The following is a 22,079-nucleotide window of genomic DNA, read 5'->3' as shown; positions in this document are numbered from 1 at the left end:
ATTGACAGATGAATGGATAGAGAAAATGTGTTGTAGTATATACATGCAATGAACTATTTACTCAACCTTAAAAAGAAGAAAATCCTGCAATATGCTACAACGTGAATTGAAACTTGAAGACATTCTAAGTAAAATAAGTCAGTCACAGAAGGACAAATAGCGTATGATTCCACTTCTATGGAGCTACCTAAAATAGTCAAACTCATAGAAGCAAAGAGTAGAATGGTGGTTGTTAGGGGCTGGGGGAAGGGGAAGTGGGGAGTTACTAACCAAAGTTATGAAGTTTCACTTATATGAGATGAATAAGTTTGACAGATCAGCTGTATGACACTATGCTTATATTTTTCAATACTGAGAAAAACTTTTCTTTTTAAACTTTTAAAAAGTTTAAGCTTTTGTTTAATAGGGTAAATCTCATGTTGTTTTCTTACCACAATATAATAAAAAAAATGAAGGCGTTCAGTAAATATGTATTGAATTATTAAAGATAAATTACTTTGAAAAACAATATTAATAAAAATATCATTGATATAAGCATATTCTATAACATAAACAGATATTTAATCTCATTTTCTTGAGAGGACATGTGTGCTTTTTGAAATGTGATAAAGGAAAGAAATAGTAACAGGCATACACACGTTGCTCTTTTCTTTCTCCTGAAAATAGATAACTTGTTCAAAAATAAAAAGTAAATCTGTAATTAACCTTCAAACTGCCTAACCATTGGTAGAAAATTATTTTTCTAACACATTCTGCAAATGATGGAAAATTATTCTAAGCAAGTACTACGTAGAGCATTTGCACATTTAATTTATAGGAAAGGTTAATTGCATTGCTCTGTTAGCATGGCCTGCTTGAGTGCTGAATCCAGGGAGCATAAATGATTTTTAAGTACACAGTGAGAGAGTGAATTCCCCCCTAGGGTTATTCCTAAGGCTTTGTGCTCAGTCAAGCAGTAAGAGATGTTACACATCTCTACAGTGATTGTTCTCAGCATCCCTGAAGTTTAATCCCTAAAGATCATGAGACAAAAACTCAATAATAAATGGATTTCTGATGCTAGCATCTAAACAAAGAAAGGAACATTATTGGCTTTCTTCATCTTAAAAAAATATAAAGCACTTGTAACCTAAACATATAGTGATAATGCCTTGGATCGCTGACATCTTAGTCATTTCCATCAAATTATGAATATTCTACTCTATTAAGGGTATTTTTTATTTTAATCACATTTTCTTTCTTTAGAGAATCAGAATTCTTTGGCCAAAAATCTGAAATAATGGAGTGCATACAGTTTGGGCTACAGTGTATTATACAGCTTCTACTAAGATCTACTAACTAAACACGCTGCTTTGCTGCCGCTGATATGATACTTGATTTTATTTAACAGCTTGTATCAGTATTTCTTGCATATGATTTTTTTCTTGCCTACTAATTTTCCAAACTAATCCTAGGAGGTAATGTAATATTGAAAAGCTTTGATTTTGAAACTTTGAAATTATATGAATCCAATGCATATATTTAGATATAGGAATGAAAATAAGGTTACTTTGGTTCTTTCCTGGACTGTGAGATTTTTAATTGTAAAAACTTCTTAATTTTTCCACAAATAAATTAAAGGTATAAATGAACTGATTGATCATGCCATTTTTACAAACATATATCAGATAAACAGCAGTATTAAGTAATCATAAATTTCATTACTATTGAAGTTTCTTTCTGTGAGCAAAGTCTTTCTCCATAAACATCTTTAAATAAAATAAAATAAGTAAACTCATTTATTCTTAGGATATAAAACTTTCACTTACCAATCATTGCCATATTAAACTTATTTCCTTCTCTTCTGATATAAAAACAAAGAAAATATAAATAAATAAATAAATAAATAAATAAATAAATAAATAATAAATAAAAATAAAAATAAAAATAAAAATAAAAACAAAGAAAAGCAGGGGCACCTGGGTGATTCAATCTGTTAATTGACTAACTCTTGGTTTCAACTCAAGTCCCGATCTCAGGGTCATGAGATTGAGCCCTTGATGGGCTCTCAACTCAGTGTGGAATCTGCTTGGGACTCGCTCTCTCTCCCCCTGCCACCCCTCCTCCCCCTGCTCCCACGTGCATGAGCTCTCTCTCTCGAATTAATAAATAAATATTTGAAAAATTATTAAAATAAAGAAAAGCATTGTATTCATCCCTAAAAACTTGTACCTCTTTAGTGATATTCTAATGAACACATTAAATATAAATAAAATACTCAAAATATATGAGCAGTCTTCTTAATTTTAGCCATTTAGTGGGTGTTTTGTGCTATCAGATTGAGATTGTAATTTTCATTTCTCTAATAATACAGAGCATTTTCCATTTTTTTATTTGTCATTCATATATCTTCTTTGATGAAATATCTGTTCAAATCTTTCATCTGTTTTTATACTGGGTTGTTCTATCTCATTGTTAAGTCTTAAGAGTTCTTTAGATATCTTAGGTGGCAAGCCTTTTTCAGGTATACGTTTTATAAGTAATTCTCATCGGGGACTTCCTTTTTCTTTTTCTTGTCAGAGTCTATGAAGAGCAAACATATTTTATAATTGATTATATGCAAATTATTGACATTTTAAATTTTATACTAGATGCTTTGTATGATGTGTTAAGAAATATTTGTCAAAATTAAAGTCACTAAGATTTTCTCTAATATTTCATTATAATTGTTTTAATATTTTAAGACATGCATTTAGATTTATGACCTATCTGGGGCACCTGGTGGTTCAGTCAGTTAAGCGCTTGCCTTTGGCTCTGGTCATGATCCTGGAGTCCAGGGATGGAGCCCCATGTCGGTTTCTTTGCTCAGCAGGCAACCTGCTTCTCCCTCTGCCTGCCATTCTGTCTGCTTGTGCTGTCTCCTAAATAAATAAAGTCTTTAGATTTATGACCTATTTGAATTTTTAAAAATATATAAAATGTGAGGTAAGGATCAACACTATTAATTGTATATTCAAGGGAGTTATATTGAACATGCAACCTAAGTTAGGTAGGAAGGAGATGAGGGTACCTGAAATGAATGTGTCTAATAAACTGTTATATGGGATAGATTTTTGGTCCCTGTGGAGTTATAGAATTTTTGTATTTGTGGTACTATAAGCAGTAAAGAGGAAAGATAGAGGTCATAGTCAGATAGTTGGATACTTGAAGGGGAGATTATACAGCAGGGACAGCTATTGGTAATGATGTGCCAACAGCAGTTTTTCCAAAAGTCACAGATGTGAGAAACACAGATAATGTTAATATATACACATCACAAAGAACAAACTGTAAGGGAGTTATATGGTGATATAAACTTGACTAAACATTTAAAATGTAACCTATATAGTTAGAGATAATATTACACATTATTGAATATTGAATTTGTATACACTTAAAAACTTATTTTCAAAAATTTTAATTAGAATCTGGAATAGTGTCCCTGAGCATCTCCATCTCAAGTTTTCTACTTGGAATATTCCTGTATAATAATGTAATCATGATCACTTGACATTTTTTGAAAATTTTAACTTATAAGAATATTATTTTTATGAAGAACTAAATGTAAATGATTTTATTATCACTTAATCCAAATGCACAGCAGAGCCTATCATCGCCCTCTACAGACAAGGATGCACAGCAAGCTTGCCTGACCATTGAGCACAGCCTGCAGTTCCATTTGACTGCTTGAATAACAGACAACCCCACCAAAGCAGGAACCCCAGCCGCAGCCTTGCCCAAGAATGGAGCCCAGCCTGCAGTCCGCCAAATCACACAGCACAGTCAGAGAGCCTGCTCAGCCAGGCATGGTTATGAAGCTCAGTGCCCAGCCAGAAGTCCAACATGACTAGGGAGCAGAGCATGAGCCCCCCCAGTCATAGCCCTCACAGCCTGGACAGCAGCCCTTTAGAAATGCCTACCATTTGTAGGTACCACTTGCCTTCAGATGCTACCACCTGGCAAACCCAGAATCCCCAAGCTGGGGGGACTATGGAAGGTGTTCCCTGCCAAAGTGAAGTGGTAAAGCCTGGAAGAAGAGAATGCTTCCTTAAGGCACAGATATAAAAGCAAGGATACAAAGATCACAAAAAATCAGATAAACATGACACCATCAAAGGAAACTAAAAAAGATCCAATAACTGTAAAATAATTTTAAAAAATCTATGAACTGACTGGTAAATGCTTAGGAATAATCCTCTTTAAAATATTTAGTGAACTACAAGATAGACAAGTAAAAAAAATAGGAAAATAATACATGAACAAAATAAGTTGAATTACTTAAATTACAAAAAAAGTAAAAACCATAAAAGACACACACACACACACACACACACACACACACACACACACACACACAACTCACCTTGTAGGGATCCCTGGGTGGCGCAGCGGTTTGGCGCCTGCCTTTGGCCCAGGGCGCGATCCCGGAGACCCCAGATCGAATCCCACGTCGGGCTCCCGGTGCATGGAGCCTGCTTCTCCCTCTGCCTGTGTCTCTGCCTCTCTCTCACTCTCTGTGACTATAAAAAAATAAATAAATAAAAAAATAAAAAAAATAAAAAAAACAAAACAAAACAAAACAAAACTCACCTTGTAAAAAGTACAAGGGCTAAACTGAAAATTCAGCAGAAACCTTGCAGGGTGAAAAAAGGAGGATAGTGTATTGAAAATGCTAGGAGGAAAAAAAAACACCACAAACTGCCAACCAACAATAATATCGCTGGCAAAGTTGTCCTTTAGAAATGAAAGTGTGATAAAGACATTGCAAGTAAAACAATGCTGAGGTAGTTCGCCACTAGATTTGCCTTACAAGAGATGCAAAAGGGAGTTCTTTAAACTCAGATGAAAGAGCTCTGACATTTTAAAACATATGAATGTAAAGGCAGATGTGCACCAAAATCAGATGCTGTAGTGTTGTAATGGTGTCTAAGTCACTCTCAACTCTAGTTTAAAAGTTAAAAATAAATGTATTAAAAATAACTGTAGCTCCAATATTTGGATATTTGAAATATCAAAATTATTTCAGGAAATAATGTATTTATTTATTGCATAGTTATTCCTTCAAACTACTCCACTGAAATAAGGGATAGAATTTTCTGTGCATTTTTAAATTTTTTAAATTTATTTTTTTTTGTTTTTTTTTTGGTGTTTTTGCATTTTTTTAATTGTAAAGCCTATCTTAGTATTTTCCTCACAATTAAATAATGCACAGGAAATGCTAAGGTAGCCCTTTGGTTCTTGATGCAGACACACACTCCTCACCCTGTATCTCTTTTCATCTTCCACAATAAAATAAATCTAGCATCTGGCAAATTTCCTTTGGTTAATCATTAATCTTCCCATTTTTGTCTTTCTTGGTGACTAGAAATGCTTATGAAGCTAACTTCTGGCCACCGAATAATATAACTAGCAACAATTAGTGCTTAATATAGGCTTCGTCCTTAAAATAATTGGCTTCTTCTTACTCCTCTGGTCCCTGATATCTTTACTCCTGGCTGAGGAATGACAGGAAGTAAAGCAGCCACTCTGGACATACAGATGGAAGCCAGATATTGAGAGTGCCCAAGCCTCAAAGCCATTGTCCTTGTAATCATTAGTATGTACCATGCAAATTTCATTTATCAATATCATTTCTATTTCTCACAATAAAAATAATGAAGAAAGCTTCTATACAGTTTACTTTACCCAGCAGTGCCTCACTGGAATTTGATTTATTAGCCCAAACCAAGCTTTATATTCAGAAATATATTAAGAGGAATCAAGAGCTCGGTTCTGTATTTGAAGGTATCACTGCAAAAGGCGGGTGATTTTTGGAGCTTTTTTATCCATCATTGGTTATTTTTCCCAATTTGAGGCGTTAATCAGAGATTTATATTTAGTAAATACAATGAAGTGTTGTTTACAGATTATTTCCATATATTATTTCAGGTTTTATTTAAACGATACATTCATTTAATCATTTATTCTTTATTGGTTTTTATATTATCACAGGGACTATGAAATAAAAACCATTAAGAAACACGCTTTGATTAAAATGAATAAAACACTTGATAGTAGTAATGAATGAATTCAATTTGCCATTTACTCAAATAAATTTCATTAAGTTAAACCTATCATGCTATTAAAAAAAAAGTAGCAAATTTCTAATTTCCAAAGTATTCAGAAAAGCATATATTTTATTTCAATCAACTGCATCACGGCAGGGCAACATAATCAGACATTTCAAAATCATTGTGCCATGTTCAAATGTATGCAATATTGATTAAGGAGTTATGTTCTTGTTTTATCAAGCAGTGATTTGCTTTAGTTTGGAAGAGAGACAAATTATTCAAATCAGGTCTTCTGGATTCAAAGTATATTAGACACAGATGAAAATGGAGGCAGTGGGGGTTGTAGGCTTCGCTATATCTACAAATGTGAAATAAGAATACAATATGCAAGGCATTTGGCTATTTGTAGTTAAATAATTCAGATTATTTATTTATTGTGATAGATAAACTTTGTGTTAGGGATTGCAGAAAGCTGGTCTTTTTCCAGAACAGTCCATTTTAGTCCACTGTGTGGCTTCTAATGATCTGAAATCATGTCAGGATCAATGTGCTTTTTTAATTCTATATCAAGAGCAGATGCTGACTAATAATAAGATGAATATACATTTTAGGACACAGACTGTTTTTACCAGTTTGCTATTTAACAAAAGTTTCATTTAAGGTAGTCAACGAGAATGAAATATATTAAAATGGATTCTTTTTTTTTTGCAGATTTTGACCAAACGCTGAATCTAAATTTATGCTGAGAAATAGAACAAGGGCCTCTGTATAGTGTAATGTTGGCAAAATTATCCTTTGAGTTTTTATATATTCTTCTATTTTCTAAAATAGAAAATCATAATTTTACAATGAACATATCTTTCTTCTGAAAATTAATTGTCATTCCCATATTCACATAGTTATGCATAGCTCTATAAACAGATTGCTAAAAACAATCACTTGTCCATTTGGGGGTACCTTTCCCCAAAAAAATACTAGAAAAAAATCAATGTATTTTTGATATGTATAATAAGTTTATTTATCATTGTATTCTGATCACAATACAAGAACAGTAAATATAATAGAGTTATTGAGAACTCATTTATCAGCTTACTTAGTTTTTAGATGAGCATACAAATCCTAAAGAGGTTGTTTTTTCCTACAACTGCCTCGCTGATGAGTAGATAACCTAAAGCTAGAACCTTCCCTTCTTTATCCCCAGAGCAGATTCATACCTACATGTCAGAGTCATGCTGTTTAAACCATAACCCAAGAAAAATTCCATCACATTTGCTGAGGTTCTTCAAATAAAGTATGAAGAAATATAGAGAAATATTTTATTGAAAAGCAATGGGAAAATTGTTTTCTAATATGTTGACTCTCCAACTAGCAGACCCGGGTTGATTAATAGTTTCCTTTTCAACATTTTATCAACTGAAATTTAAAGAAAATTCTAGTGATATGTCTCTGCTGTGAACATAACCAAAAGTAATCAGTTTTGTTGTCAATAAATAATCTTTTTTTTTCTGAAAACCTCAAAGATGATATATTATTGAATGAATCTAAACCCTATTAGATCTCAAAGTATTAAACATTTATAAAATAGAGAATGTAAATTTTATGTAAAATTTCCTATGTAAAATTTTACCACTTAAAAATTTAACCAAACTTTCAAATAATAGGGGGCTCCTGGGTGGTTCAGTTGGTTAAGTGTCTGCCTTTGGCTCAGGTCATGATCTTAGGATCTTGGGATAGAGCCTCACCTCTGTCTTCCTGCTCAGTAGGAGTCTACTTCTCCCTCTGTTCCCCCCTTACTTGTGCTCTCACTCTATCTCAGATAAATAAAATATTTTTTTAAATTTTTATTTATTTATTTATGATAGGCACACAGTGTGAGAGAGAGAGGCAGAGACATAGGCAGAGGGAGAAGCAGGCTCCATGCACCGGGAGCCCGACGTGGGATTCGATCCCGGATCTCCAGGATCGCGCCCTGGGCCAAAGGCAGGCGCCAAACTGCTGCGCCACCCAGGGATCCCAATAAAATATTTTTTAGAAAGCAGATAAATAAAATCTTTTTTAAAAATCATATGATAGTGATATAAATTATTTCATAACAATAAGTATAAAATCATTGTTTGAATACATAAACAAGAAACCTTATAATTTAAACATTCACAAAAATAATTGGGATGTGGTATGTACAACATATTGTTTACCAAGCTCACAGAAGGAAGTACTACAATTCACATTTTTGAGGGAGCTATCAATTGTTAGGATGCACCATTATTTTTTATACTACTTAGAAAAATCCTTCATTTAAAGTATGATCCAATGCAAAGAACTCTGCCCAACCAATGAATCATTACTATCTATCTCTCATTGTTCTGAATTTTTAAAAATTTATACAAAGGACTTTCTAATTCATATTGCTTCATTTGCCTTGTTAACATGTAGTAGGCAACCTCTGTGCATGTACCTTAGTCACAAAACATAATCCAGTTCTATCTACCTCCGAGTCACTACAAAGCTGTTACTGCTTGCTTTTCAAAAAAAGAAGAGTCTAGTCATTTTTCTAAAAGTGAATGTTTGCTACTTGCTATCAAATTATGCTTCTCTGCTCTGTTTTTCCTGACTTTTTATACATTAGCTTTCTATGGTAATCCTAAAATAGCCCAATCTCATTGAAGACTTAAGTGGCAATTCAATTGATTGACAGCCATGCACATAGTTTAACTGAATTGAGGACAATATGAAGAGCTATGATCATATCCACACGAGTCACATTTTTTTCAAATCTAAAGTAAAACTGAAGGACACAATATCTGTTTCATGCTATATACATCCCTTTCCCAAATTCCAATATTCTCCGAACACTTAAGATAATCATTAACGCTAATAGCCACACATCTGAAAATATTACCAGGAACATAAAGTGACTATTGAAACAATTTCCCACAAAACATCAAGCATAAATTTAATTATAAAATGACATATTCAAAGAAAAAAATCTCTGCTCCAAGGATAGTAGGTATATTAACAAAGTTGAATTGACACAAACTATTTATACTTCTCCCTAGGCATGCTTCAAGGTACACTTTTTAACTTAAGAATTTTTAGACATCTAAGTGTACTCTGGCTATGACTGAGTAGCATACAAACACCACAATGAGAACAACTGTAAAAGCTAGGTGAAATACAAACATGCTGACATTTGAAAGCCTTAGAAAGCATCCAAGACAGCTGACATTTAAGGGTCAATGCAGCACAAAGGAAATGCAGTGAGGTGAGCCCGATATTCTCTGCTGCTTTTTCCTTAAGACACTTGCTGGTTCTTAATTGGTATTCAGTTTTGAGGTCAAGAAAAAGAAGATCAGAACTCTAGCAGTCTCAAGTAGCTGGCCAAACATTGGAGATCAGGAATATGAAGGTGCCCTGGACTTCAGGGGTCAAGATGCCAGAGGAAATGGAGCCTCTGAAAGGTGAGCCTGATAAGGTGTCTTAACTTTCTCCTAAAGCTTTTGTCATTTTTTCATCTTTGCTAGTCAAAAGTATAATAAAGAAAGCAAAGTGCAATAGGTAAGAATCTGAAAAGAAAAGCAATGGCTCTGCTTTTGGGGATGGGGCAGATTGCAGCAGATCAACATTACCATGAAATAAATCCTATTTTCACAATGGCAGTGTAAGGTACTCAATGGACCCTCTTCCCAGTGAAACAAACATTTAATGGATAAAAAAAATACACATATATAAAATTGAAGTTTCTGGAAATTGCCCTAAGAGCATACAGCAAATAGAGAAACATATTTACAAAAATTGACTAAATCTCAGCAACAACAGTGAGAGCCACACATACTCTTTCCTTAGGCTCCCACCCCCCAGCTTAGCATGACAGAGCTGTACTTCAGGAGGATGCAGCTGAGAACACAGAACTTCCCACATCCCACTAGCTCCCAGTCGAAGGTTACATCTTTGCTTTACCAGGGCCAGGCCACCTGCATCTCTCATCACACCTCCAGCTCTATGTTGCAGAAACTATTTCAAGTAGCATTGTCAAGAAGACAGCTACAAACTGTCTACCAGAGACACACTTTATTTTTTTAATAAATATTTTTATTTATATATTCATGAGAGACAGAGAGAGAGAGAGAGGCAGAAACACAGGCAGAGGGAGAAGCATGCTCCTTGCAGGGAGCCTGATGTGGGACTCAATCCTGGGACTCCAGGATCACGCTCTGGGCCGAAGGCAGGCGCTAAACCACTGAGCCACCCAGGGATCCCTAGAGACACACTTTAGATTCAAAGTTACAAATATATTGAAGTAAAAGTATTGAACCATGCACAGAGAAACCATAAGAACTTAAATGGCTCTACTAATTTTAACAAGATAGTTATAAAAGATTAATTGAATAGACATATTTTATGATAATAAAAGTGTCAATCAATCAGGATGAACAACAACTATAAACATACACTCACTTAATAATAGTGCACTAAAACTAATGAAGCAAAACTGATAGAATTGAAAGGAGAAGTAGACAATTTAACAATAAGATTTGGAGACTTAAATGCACTATATTCCACAATAAATAGTCCTACAAGCATCTCAACAGGGTACAGAAAACTTGAAAACACTATAAACCAACTTGATGCATATATAGAGTACACTCCAACACAGATCATGTGCAAGACCACAAGATAAGTCTCAATATATTTAAAAGAAATGACATCAAATAAATGTATTCTCCAGACAATAGAATGAAATTAAAAGTAAAAAATGGAGGAATGGTGGAAAAAATGGCAACGAGAACTTAGTTTTCATTTCTCTATATATATCAATGATTGAACCAGCTATCCATGAATAAAAACAGCTCTGAGAAACCCCTAGAATCCCTGTAGGGAGTCTTAGCAACACAGTTAAACAAAAATTAGACAGTTTTCCAAATATATAGAAATAGAAAACAGGTACATAGAAAGATGCTCAACATCACTATTTATCTGGGAAATGCAAATCAAAACCATGGAGAGAGATCACCTCACACATTAGGATGGCTGTCATCAAGAAGACAAGAGCCAACAAGTATTGGTGAGGATGTGGAGGAAAGGAAACCCTTGTACACTACTGACGAGAATATAAATTGGTAGCCACCATGAGAAACAACATGCAGATTCCTCCCAAATTAAAAACAGATCTATCATATGTTCAGTAATCCCACTTCCAGGTATATACCAAAGGAATTGATATCATGATCTTGACGAGATATCTTCATTCACATGTTCATTGTGGTGTTATTCACATTAGTCAAGATATGGAAACAATGTAAGAGTCCATCAATGGATGAATGGATAAAAAATATATGCATTATGGAATATTATTCAGCTATGAAAAAGAAGAAAATCCTGCCATTTGTGACAATTTAGATGAACTTTAAGGGCATTATATTACAATAAATAAGTCAGAGAAAGATAAATACTATATAATATCACTTATGTGTGGATTCAAAACAGAAAACTCAGAGAAACAGTAGAATGATGATTACCAGAAGCTGGAATTGGGAGAAGTAGGGAGACACTGGTCAAAGGGTTCAAACTTCCAGTTAAAAGATTAACAAGTTCTGGGGATCTAATATCATAGCATGATGATTAAGCTAAAAATGCTGTTTTATATACTTGAAAGTTTGTAAGATTGGAGATTGTAAATGTTCTCACCATAAAGCGAAACTGGAATTTTGTGACAAAATTGAGGTATACGCTATCACTATGATGGTAATAATTTTGTAATAAATGTATCAAACTAACATGCTGCATATCTTAAACTTACACAATGTCTTATGTCAATTATATCTCAATAAAGTTTGAATTTTTTTAAGAAAATAATAGAAGAATTTGGGAAATTCACAAGTAGGTAGAAACTAAATAGTATATCTATATATATATATAAAACTAATGAGTCAAAAGATTAAAAATATGATAAATATGCAATTTATATCCTTTCTCCTCTTAAATTTTTTCAATTATGCTTAATGGTTAAAGAAAAAATTAGAACACTGTCATATATTCTTCTGCATGTAGAGGCAGTATTTTAAACAATTATGAATGTGCAAATATGTCATTCTTAGGGCTATAATCCAATATTATAATTCTTTATTTTGTTCAAATTACTCTGACTTTCACCATTGGGTGTTTTCTACACTGACTTCCCTTGCTTTTTTGTTGTACTCCGTTTTTCTCTTTTACAAAATTCTCTATGTTATACCAATATAAGATGTTCCAGATTTATCTTCTATTTCTTATGTTCCAGCTCTAGAATTTGCTATTTCTTCAGCCCTATTTCCTGTCATTGGAGAATGTGAATTAAAACAAAGACTTGAGCATAAAGCAGACTGATTTTTAGTAAGGTTTTGCTGTTTTTAAACCTTCTTAATGAACAGAGCTGGGACACACGTAGAGACGATAACTCATGAATAAACACATAGCTATTTATTTTCATATCGAGCAATCAACATAGGCATTAAAGCAATTTAATTATATATATTGAATATATTTGGAGTAATTATAAGAACTCTGTGTGTGTGTGTGTGAGAGAGAGAGAGAGAGAGAGAGAGAGAGAGAGAGAGGGATTTTTTTTTTCTGAAAATCTTTATTTAATTTGACAACATTATCTAGAAACATTTACCTTTGGTGAAAGAAGTATTGTATTTCTTGTAGCTGGAAATGAATTCTTTCAATATTTGTCTATCTGTAGTATTTTTATTTAGGTTTTTTTTGAAGGATATTGTCAATGGTTTTAGAATTCTAGACTGATAGTTCTTACTTTCTCTTCTAGTACTTTAAACATGTTTCCCATTGCCTTCTGATCTCCATTACTTTTGTTAAGAACTGACACCATACTTATTGTTTATACTGATTCTTTTTTCTTTTTAAGATTTATTTTTATTTATTCATGAGAGACACAGAAATAGAGGCAGAGACATAGGCAGAGAGAGAAGCAAGCTCCCTATGGGGAGCCTGATAGGGAGCCTGATGCAGGACTCGATTCCAGGACCCTGGGATCATGACCTGATCCAAAGGCAGACACTCAACCACTGAGCCACCCAGGTGTCCTATTTATATTGATTCTTTTTACTTTGTTCAGTTCACTAATAAGCCTATCAAGATATGACTCATCTCTGATAACATGTTTTCAACATGAGCATTTTTATTGGCTTATTTTGTCCTTTCTTACTTAGAGACTTATTTATCTGTGCATATTTGTTGTTCCCTCTTCACAACGTATCATTAAATATACTATGTTTTAAAATATCTCTTCCTGATAATTTCAAACTCTGTTCCATCTCTGAATTGGGTTCCACTGACTCTCTCCTCTGTGTTACATTTTCATTATTTTTAAAATAAATTTTCTAATATTTGGTTTGAATGTAAGGTTTTGTAGTAAAGGAACAATGGAGACTGAAGTAAATAGTACTAATATATTATTAAGATTTATTCATTTATTTTAGAGAGAGAGCTCTTGCAAGCACAAGGAGGGGCAGAGAGAGAGAATCTTCAAGTGGACTCACCACTGAATGTGAAGCTCCACATGGGGCTTGACATCAGGACCTATAAAATCATGACCTGTGCTGAAACCAAGAGTCAGACGCTTAACCACCTGAGCCACCCGGTGGCCCAATACTAACACATTTTTTATATGATAATATGATTCCCAGAAAAGGTCATGACTATCTTTCTGTCAGGCCATCATCATGTGTGATAAAGTCAATTTGGTCTGGAGCTGAGCTGGGTCCAGGCTTTTTTGCAGTTTGGAAGCAGAAGCTTCCCTCGAGTGATTTAAATTGCCAATATTCTTCCCAGCTCTCAGGTGTCAGCAGGCTCCAGTACCTGCAACTCAAGGGTCCTTTTCAGGCCATCCACACCCACCCCAGTGAATAGTGCCACTGCTTGGTACTCACTGTAAGACCCAGAATGCTTATGTGCTTTCTTCCTTTGCTCTTCTTCTCTACCTTTAGACCTTAGCAGAGACTCTGTACTTAGTCGTTAGTTGGTAATTTTTTTTTTCAATTTCCTTAACCATTTTTCATCAGCAGATGGCTTAGAATCATCATGGGTATCTCTCACTTGCCTAATACCAGATTTTTGCAAGATTCTTTAGCATTCACCCATGGAGGACTCTCAGCTTTGCTCCACATCCCCTCCCAAATGGGAGACAGCTGTTGCCTCCTACTCAGTGTGAAGCTGGAAGTGCCTGGAGACTGTCTCTGGGTTCTTCTGTTCCACCCTCAAACTTCAGCACTCTTTCCTCAGAGGAGGTCTCTTTCTACCTCCTGCTATGCTGCCAGTCATCGTACAAACTTTCTGTGGAGTCTGTGTTAAAAAGTGGAAATTGCATGGAGATGCCTGTTGTGTCTGGGCCTCCCAAGGATTCTAAACTATGGTGCCAGACCACCCTCGGGTTTTACAAATTTGATCAATTTCATCTGCATTCTTACTTGTATCTCTGGCATTTCCTTCTGCTTCCTGCTGTTCTGCCAAGAATGAAAGCTGCTGTGGGTCCCTCCTTCCTCAAAATAAACTTGTCACTTTTTGGATTGTAGTTAATTAGACTCTTTGCCCACTAAGCTCTCAGATGTTATGTTCCTGTTGTTAGGATGCAAGAGAGTCGTCTTATGGCTATATCCTAAGCAAAAGCAGAAGTTTTGTTTTTAAAGGTCAATAATTACAGCATCTCAAAACTACATATTTTGAAACTGTTTTAATTATGAAAAGCTCCACATGTCAAATTTAAAATGACATACACATTACTTCAAAATTTGGAAATGCATTTTCCTTTAAATTCTCTCTACCGTATACCTGGACAACAAGGCCAGGTAACTGCAATTCGAAGGCATTTCCTAGTAACTGCTATGCCCAATAATTAAAGGAAGGGACTGATCCCAAACCATAATATAGGCAAAATATCAAGACAGCTAGACTCTTCAAGAATAGAAATTCTAGTTTCTCCTATCCCCAGATAAACAGTTCTGGGCATTTGGAAAACAAATGGAGCATAGAAAGTATGATGGAAAAATAAGTTCAAAATGTAACTGTGGCCAGTTGCATAAATAAGGACAATAGTTATCTACACTCCTCCCCCTCCTCATGCACACACCATATAAAGAGGTTGGTGCTAGAGGTTGTTTGATGATCTTTGAATTACAATAATATTAATCATGTACAGAGGGACAAGGTAACTGAAAGGATATTCAGATACCTCTTGAGGAAATGTCTAATGCATTGGTGTGTATGTATTCATGTGTGCACGTGCCAGGAGTGTGATACAGTAGGTGGGAATAGTTGTCGTTTCTTTTATTATTGGAATTTTATAGGTATGTAGTATACTGTATAGATCTCCAGTTGCAAACCAGTGTGAGTTATGGCTTATTAATTCTCAGTATTTATTCTCATCCTCTCCTCAGGTGCTTTCCTGAGCTGCAGAGACTGAAAAAGTCAGAATTACTTTATTTTCTACTTCCTTGTGGTTGCACCTGGATAGGAGTTCCATTCTAAAGTAAGATACATTTGTTTGATATCCAGAAGAAATATTTAAGAGGAAATGGAGCCATCTTCTGCTGACTGTTTCTTTTGACAAGCAAGCCGGCATTTTATTGTCCAGCTCCTCATCCATTTCCAAGGAGTGGCAGAGGCTGTGATCCCTGTAGCAATGACCATTTGAGTTTTGGGTTGTTTTCTTTTTTTTTTTCACTTAAAAAAATTAATTCCATGTTCTTTTCCATGTTTAAAAATGTTCAGACTATTTATTTGGAGCAGTTGTAAGCTAACACAATTCGGAGAAAGGCACGAAAATTTCTTATACTCCTTCCCTGTACATATACATAGCCTCCCTTATTATTAACATCACTCACCAGAATCGTATGTTTTGAGGAAGGATGAATCTATACTGACACATCACAATCACCCAAAGTCTATAGTTTACCTTCGGGTTCATTTTTGGTGTTGTATACTCTTGGTTTGGACAAAAGTATAACATATCTATCATCATAGCCATTGTTTTAGGATACAGAGTATTTTCACTGTTCAAAAAATCTTCTGTGCTTTGCTTATTTATCTCTCTTACTCCCACCCCTGGCAGGCACTAATCTTTTTATTGATTCCATAGTTTTTTGACTATTTGTTCCTGAATTCATTAATTCCAATGATGGATCTTGATTCTGACTCCTACAGGCCATCTGTTGGTTTGTAAGACTTATAATTCCTTCATTAATGACATTTCTGCTTTTTATACCTAGAATGTTTCTTCTTTCTACCGCTTGTTTAGGAAGAGCATCATATAACAGAAATAGAGAAAACAAACTATGAATTTTAAGTATACAACTTTTGGACCCAAATTCAGCAAATTTCTTCCAATATAAACTTTGATTTGCTTTGAGAAAAAAACAATACAAGAGACAGAAACCTGAGTAACTATTCAGTCATTATTGCATACATAGTCCTCCATATAAGCACTAATGGTTTCCCTTTGAATGAACTGCTTTCACAGATACTAGAATCAGTCAAAAATTCATGTATGCTACCTTCTTATACTAAAAACAGTGTAGCAATAAAAATATAATTTAAAAAATGTAATTTCTCTCATACAGCATTTCCATGTTTCCTATGGCAAAATACTATAATTATAAACCTTATCTGCCTTATTAATATTACATGTGAGGTACCTTCAGGAAACATTTTACATAATCTGAAAATTGTCCTATTTCAATATGCCAATGTTCCCTCTCAGCTCTTGCAATTACAATGCTGGGAATCTAGCCCAAGAAAATAATCCTAAATATAAGAAGAACTTCATGCATTCCAATATTCTTTCATTTCATTTATGTTAATAAAAGTGGAATATATTCTTTAATACTAAAAAATAAGTTTTTGGTTAAGGAAGACATAGTATGACCACTCTAAATTAGGGAATCATTTCAAAATTAATATTCTGGGTTAATAAAAAATTCTTATCCTTTATTTAATGAATATAAGAAGTGGGACAAATTATATAAAACAAAACTCACATGGAAAAGTGGGGGAAAGAATGATTTAAAATTTACAATGTATTTTTCTCATGTGATATTGACTAAATTATGTTTTAAGGAAAAGAGTTTTTAATTTTATTTTTGAAATAATCATATTATTGGCACTAAATGTCATGAGAAAAGATATCAAAATTAGTATTACAGTAAATGTGGCTCCTGCTGTCACGGAGCTTATGTGTAGTTGGGAGAACAGATATTATTCAGACCTCCCCACAATTAACATAACTTTGATAAGTAGTCTGAGAAGTTGAAAGATGGTAGAATACAAATTGAGTTTTACATACCCACCAATACCAGAGAATGTTTCAGGAAGAAAAGGTCTAAAGGCATATTAAATGGATGTATAGAAGTACACTGTATCTCTCTCTTTAACCATTATTCTATTCTGCATCATATTTTTATTTTTTAGGTACAATCCATAATTTGCTCAGTGTAAACTTCTTGATAGTAATGAACATTGACTTCATCTTTGTATTATCCACATGGTGTTGTATGGATTTTATATTATATTAATCTATAATAGTGTTTGATTCGATAAGTTAATTAGACTTTGCCAGCAATATTCTAAATAGGATGCAATTCTGTGAAGGCAGATATAAAATGCTTTATTTTCTTCTGTTCTCCTTTGGACCTGCCTTTCTACATGATAAAAAATTTAGCGGAAACTCAGTATTTAGTCACTGCAATGGAGATAGTAATAGACAGTAGTTAGGAGCATAGATTCCATGATCAGATTACCAGGGGACTTGCATGCTAATTTTACCTCTTTGCTTATTCCTTAACCTCTCCAGTGTCTCAGCATTCTTGTGTGTAAAATGAGAATTACCAAACATTCAGTTAAGTAAGACTCAGGATTTGGTAAGATCTAAATTTGTAGTCAAATTAGTCTATAATTAAAATTAAGGTTGTCAAATTATTGATGTGGGGTTTTCCCACAGAATATACTAAGTTAGGAAAAAACCTAATAGCCTACTTTTGTTTTAGGGGACCTAGATTTAAAGCAATATCAGAATTTGTGCATATGTGATTACATGTATATTGTGATAAAGGATAAAATTAAGTTTAAGTTTTTCAGCACATAACCTACTATTTCTCTCTTTGCCCTGACTGATATTTGATAAATTACAAAATTGAAATTCTGACAATAAATATTTTAAAAAATCAACGGATGTCTTATACAGCAGACAAAACTACTGCTGAAAATGTAGGTATCAATGAACCAATGACTTGAAACACATTATTGAAAACTTAAAAATGGAATATAAAAGAGAAACTAGGAAACATGGTACTTCATGATCTCCAACATAGGTTCCAGGAGAAAACCAGGAGCATAGGAGATAAACAATATTCAAAGCCATAATGTTCGAGAATTACCTAGATTATAATGTAGTAGCAATGGAATAACATTAGCACCTAAATCTGAATCACAGTCTCTTTCTGACTCATCAATCACATGTGGACTCAAGAGCCAACTCAAGAATTGGTGTTTGCTTACTTGATTATAATACTGTGAAATTTTGGTATTCTCTGTCTCCTACTTATGTGTTCCTGGTAGATAATGGATCTTTTCTCTTGTCTCGTGGTTGGTCTGGGTTTTTTTAGTTGTTGCTGTTGTTGTCTCATTTTGTTTTTGTTTGTTGAGGATGTGTTAAGGAATTCAGAATAAAAGAAATCCGTGGGCCTTATAGAAATTTCTTAACATAGGGCCGGGGCAAGGAAAATACTAGGTAAGCTTGGGACATTCAGTAGTGTGCCACAAAGTAAGAAAAAGAAGGAGGAGGAGCATGAATATAGGAACCAATCTGAAAGAGCCCCCAGTGATCAAAACTAGAAGAATGTGAGCAAGAAAACACAATACCAAATTATTTGCTTATAAACCAAAGCAAATAATATATTTTATATATTATATATTTGGACTCTCTTGATCTTGGTTGCTTGGAATAAATAATGTTACACTGCAAAAATAACTTTGCAAATGCTATTAAAGTTATGAAACTTGAAATAAGGAGATTATCCTCAATTTTCCAGATGAGCCTAACCTAGTCACATAAGCCCTTAAAAGCAGAGAGATTTCTCTCCAGCTGGGCTCAGTCAGAAAGATGCACCAGAGGAGGTGGCAAAGGAGATATTCAAAGCATGAGAAGGGTCATGCCATCATTGCTGGCTGAGAAATAGACTATGAGTCAAGGAATGCAAGGGATCCCTAGAAGCTGAAAATGATGCTCAACTGACATCCAGTAAGTACGTAAATTTGATCTCTAATATCACAGGCAACTGAATCCTGCCAACAACCATAATGGACTTGGAAGTGACCCTAGAAAGGAATCCAGCCCTGTACACAAGTGGTTTTTTTGTTGTGTGAGTCTGACAGCAGAGGAACCAGAAGAGCTGCACTATGACCAGACTTCTAATGCATGGAAACAATAACAAGTAAATGTTGTTTTAGCTGCTAAATTTGTGCAATATTTTTTAGGTATTAGTAGAAAAGCAATACAATAACCATGAATCCATCTGATTTAAATAAAAGGGTAAAAAACAAACATTTCTTCAGAACAATTCCAAATAAGAAACATAGAAGGAATGTGGGGAAATAGAAAATCATCATTAGGTGACGCCTGGGGGGCTCGGTGGGTTAAGTGTCTGTCTTAGGCTCATGTCATGCATGATCTTGGGGTCCAGGGATCCATCCCGCACTGGGCTGCCTGCTCAGTAGGGAGTCACTTCTTCCTCTCCCTCTGCCCTTCTCTCCCACTCATGCTGTCTCTCTCTCTCTCTCTCTCCCTCTCTAAAATAAATAAAATATTTTTTAAAAAAGGAAAACCATCGTTAAAATAACACAGTAGTTGCTAGGCAAAACCAATGATAAATGATAAAATTTTTGAAAGTATTTTAGGAGAAACATATTTGCATAGCTTCAAAGTATCTCTCCCAAAAGATATATTAATTTCTGAGGTGATTTTAACACATGTCCATATGTTACTTAAATAATCCATTCACTAGGCTTATATGCTCCCTGGACATAACATCAAAGAAGATCCCAGATAATAGAAACACATAAATAAAACTCAATGAGATGCAGTCCTATCATCATTTGGTAAAGTTTGGGCGAGCCATACTCCTGGAATTTGGAATAATTTAATCACTAAGTAATTTAATAAAAAATGGTATCAAAGGCATCTGAAATCACGTAGACCAGCAGTTGTTGATGCAAGCCATTGTCAAATTATGGCACAGCTTGAGTTATGCTAAATGCATATGGCAGAGATTTGATTAAAAAATAAAAACAAGTATATGTGTATAACTGGTTGCAAATCTGGCATAAATAATATTGGTAGCACATGAACAACAAAACTGAAAATATTCAAATAAATGAATTATGGGTTCAGAGGCCTGTTTCTTCTTCTTGGCCCTGGTAGTTTTACCTCCACCTAAGGACTTAGATTAGAATTTGCAGTGGGATTAATCTGTCAATTGATGTTCCAAGGTCATCAACAGTGGACCTTGAATGTAACGAGGACAGGAAAGAAATGAATATTGTGTGATACAGAGTGAAACAAATTTGTTAATCCCAAGAAAACAATTAAGAGGGGTATAGGAAAACAATATAAAGAAATTAGTTTCAACCTTAAAAGTAGTTGGTTTAATCATTATATTAAAGGGAATGAAAGGTAAACAGTCATTCCTATCCAGTCTTCTATAAAATGTTGCAGAGGTTAAATGACATAATATGGAAGACACGTCTATGAAAATTTCCTTTCTCTTTTTTTTAAGTGGAAACTTATTTCTATGTTAACTGAAAAGATCTCAAATACAAGAGAGTTTTATTATTAATAAGAAATCCTTAATAATTTATTGAACTGAAAGCTTACTGTATTATTCAGAAACTCAAATCCCAGTTCAGTGGAGGAGCAAATTCTCAAGAGTGTATTGAGGATTTTTGTTGGCAACTTACTAGATTCATGGCCACTTAGCAACTTCTGTAACTCAGCTGGAGGCAAAGGCCATTTCCTAATTGCTAAGCAAGTATATTAGAAGAGAGTTAAAGTAAAAAATATTTATTCAAAGCCCTGATTCATATGTATGGTAGTAAACTTGCAGACATGGTGGACATAATCAGACCAAGAAAGTACTAAAGAGGCTCACGAAAGTCTTAAATACTGAAATTGCCTCCTCTACTGACTAAGCTATAGTTACTGTTTGCTAAATGGGGAAACGATAAGTATTTTGACAGTAGAGTTGATTTTCTTTAATCTATTTATTTATAAAGTTTAACAACTAAAAGTCTGAGACAAGATCATAGTACAAAGGCAAAGGTATATTTACTATATAAATAAAAATATTGATATTAAATTTTAGAGCAAACTTTTAGTTTTATTTTTTTATTTTTATTTATTTATGATAGTCACACAGAGAGAGAGAGAGGCAGAGACATAGGCAGAGGGAGAAGCAGGCTCCATGCACCAGGAGCTGGACATGGGATTTGATCCCGAGTCTCCAGGATCGCGCCCTCGGCCAAAGGCAGGCACTAAACTGCTGCGCCACCCAGGGATCCCAAATTTCAAGTTTTAATAATACCATTCTGTACAGAAAATTAAGGTAAATAATTTATTTTATTAATAAAGATTTGAACAGCCAAGACTCTACCATTTTATTAACAAACATGTTATTGGTATTAAGTAGTTACAAATATATAGGTGGTTGATAAAGTTTTAAGTTTCATTTAAAAAAATAATTCTCTTTAAATTCAGTTAATATGTGCTGTATTATTATTTCGGGGGGGGCGGATTTTGTGATTCATCAGTTGCATATAACACTTGGTGCTCATTACATCAAGTGCCCTTCTTAATACTCATCACCCAGGTATCCCTCCCCACCACCTCTTCTTCAGTACCCCTAAGTTTGTTGTACTTGAGAATCAAAAATGAAAAGCACAAAATATTGCATTTATAGTATTCCATTTATA

This window comes from Vulpes lagopus, chromosome 11, assembly GCF_018345385.1.
Source record: "Vulpes lagopus strain Blue_001 chromosome 11, ASM1834538v1, whole genome shotgun sequence".
NCBI lineage: Eukaryota > Metazoa > Chordata > Mammalia > Carnivora > Canidae > Vulpes > Vulpes lagopus.
The sequence above is the reverse complement of the archived record's forward strand: the minus strand, read 5'-3'. Positions refer to the sequence as shown.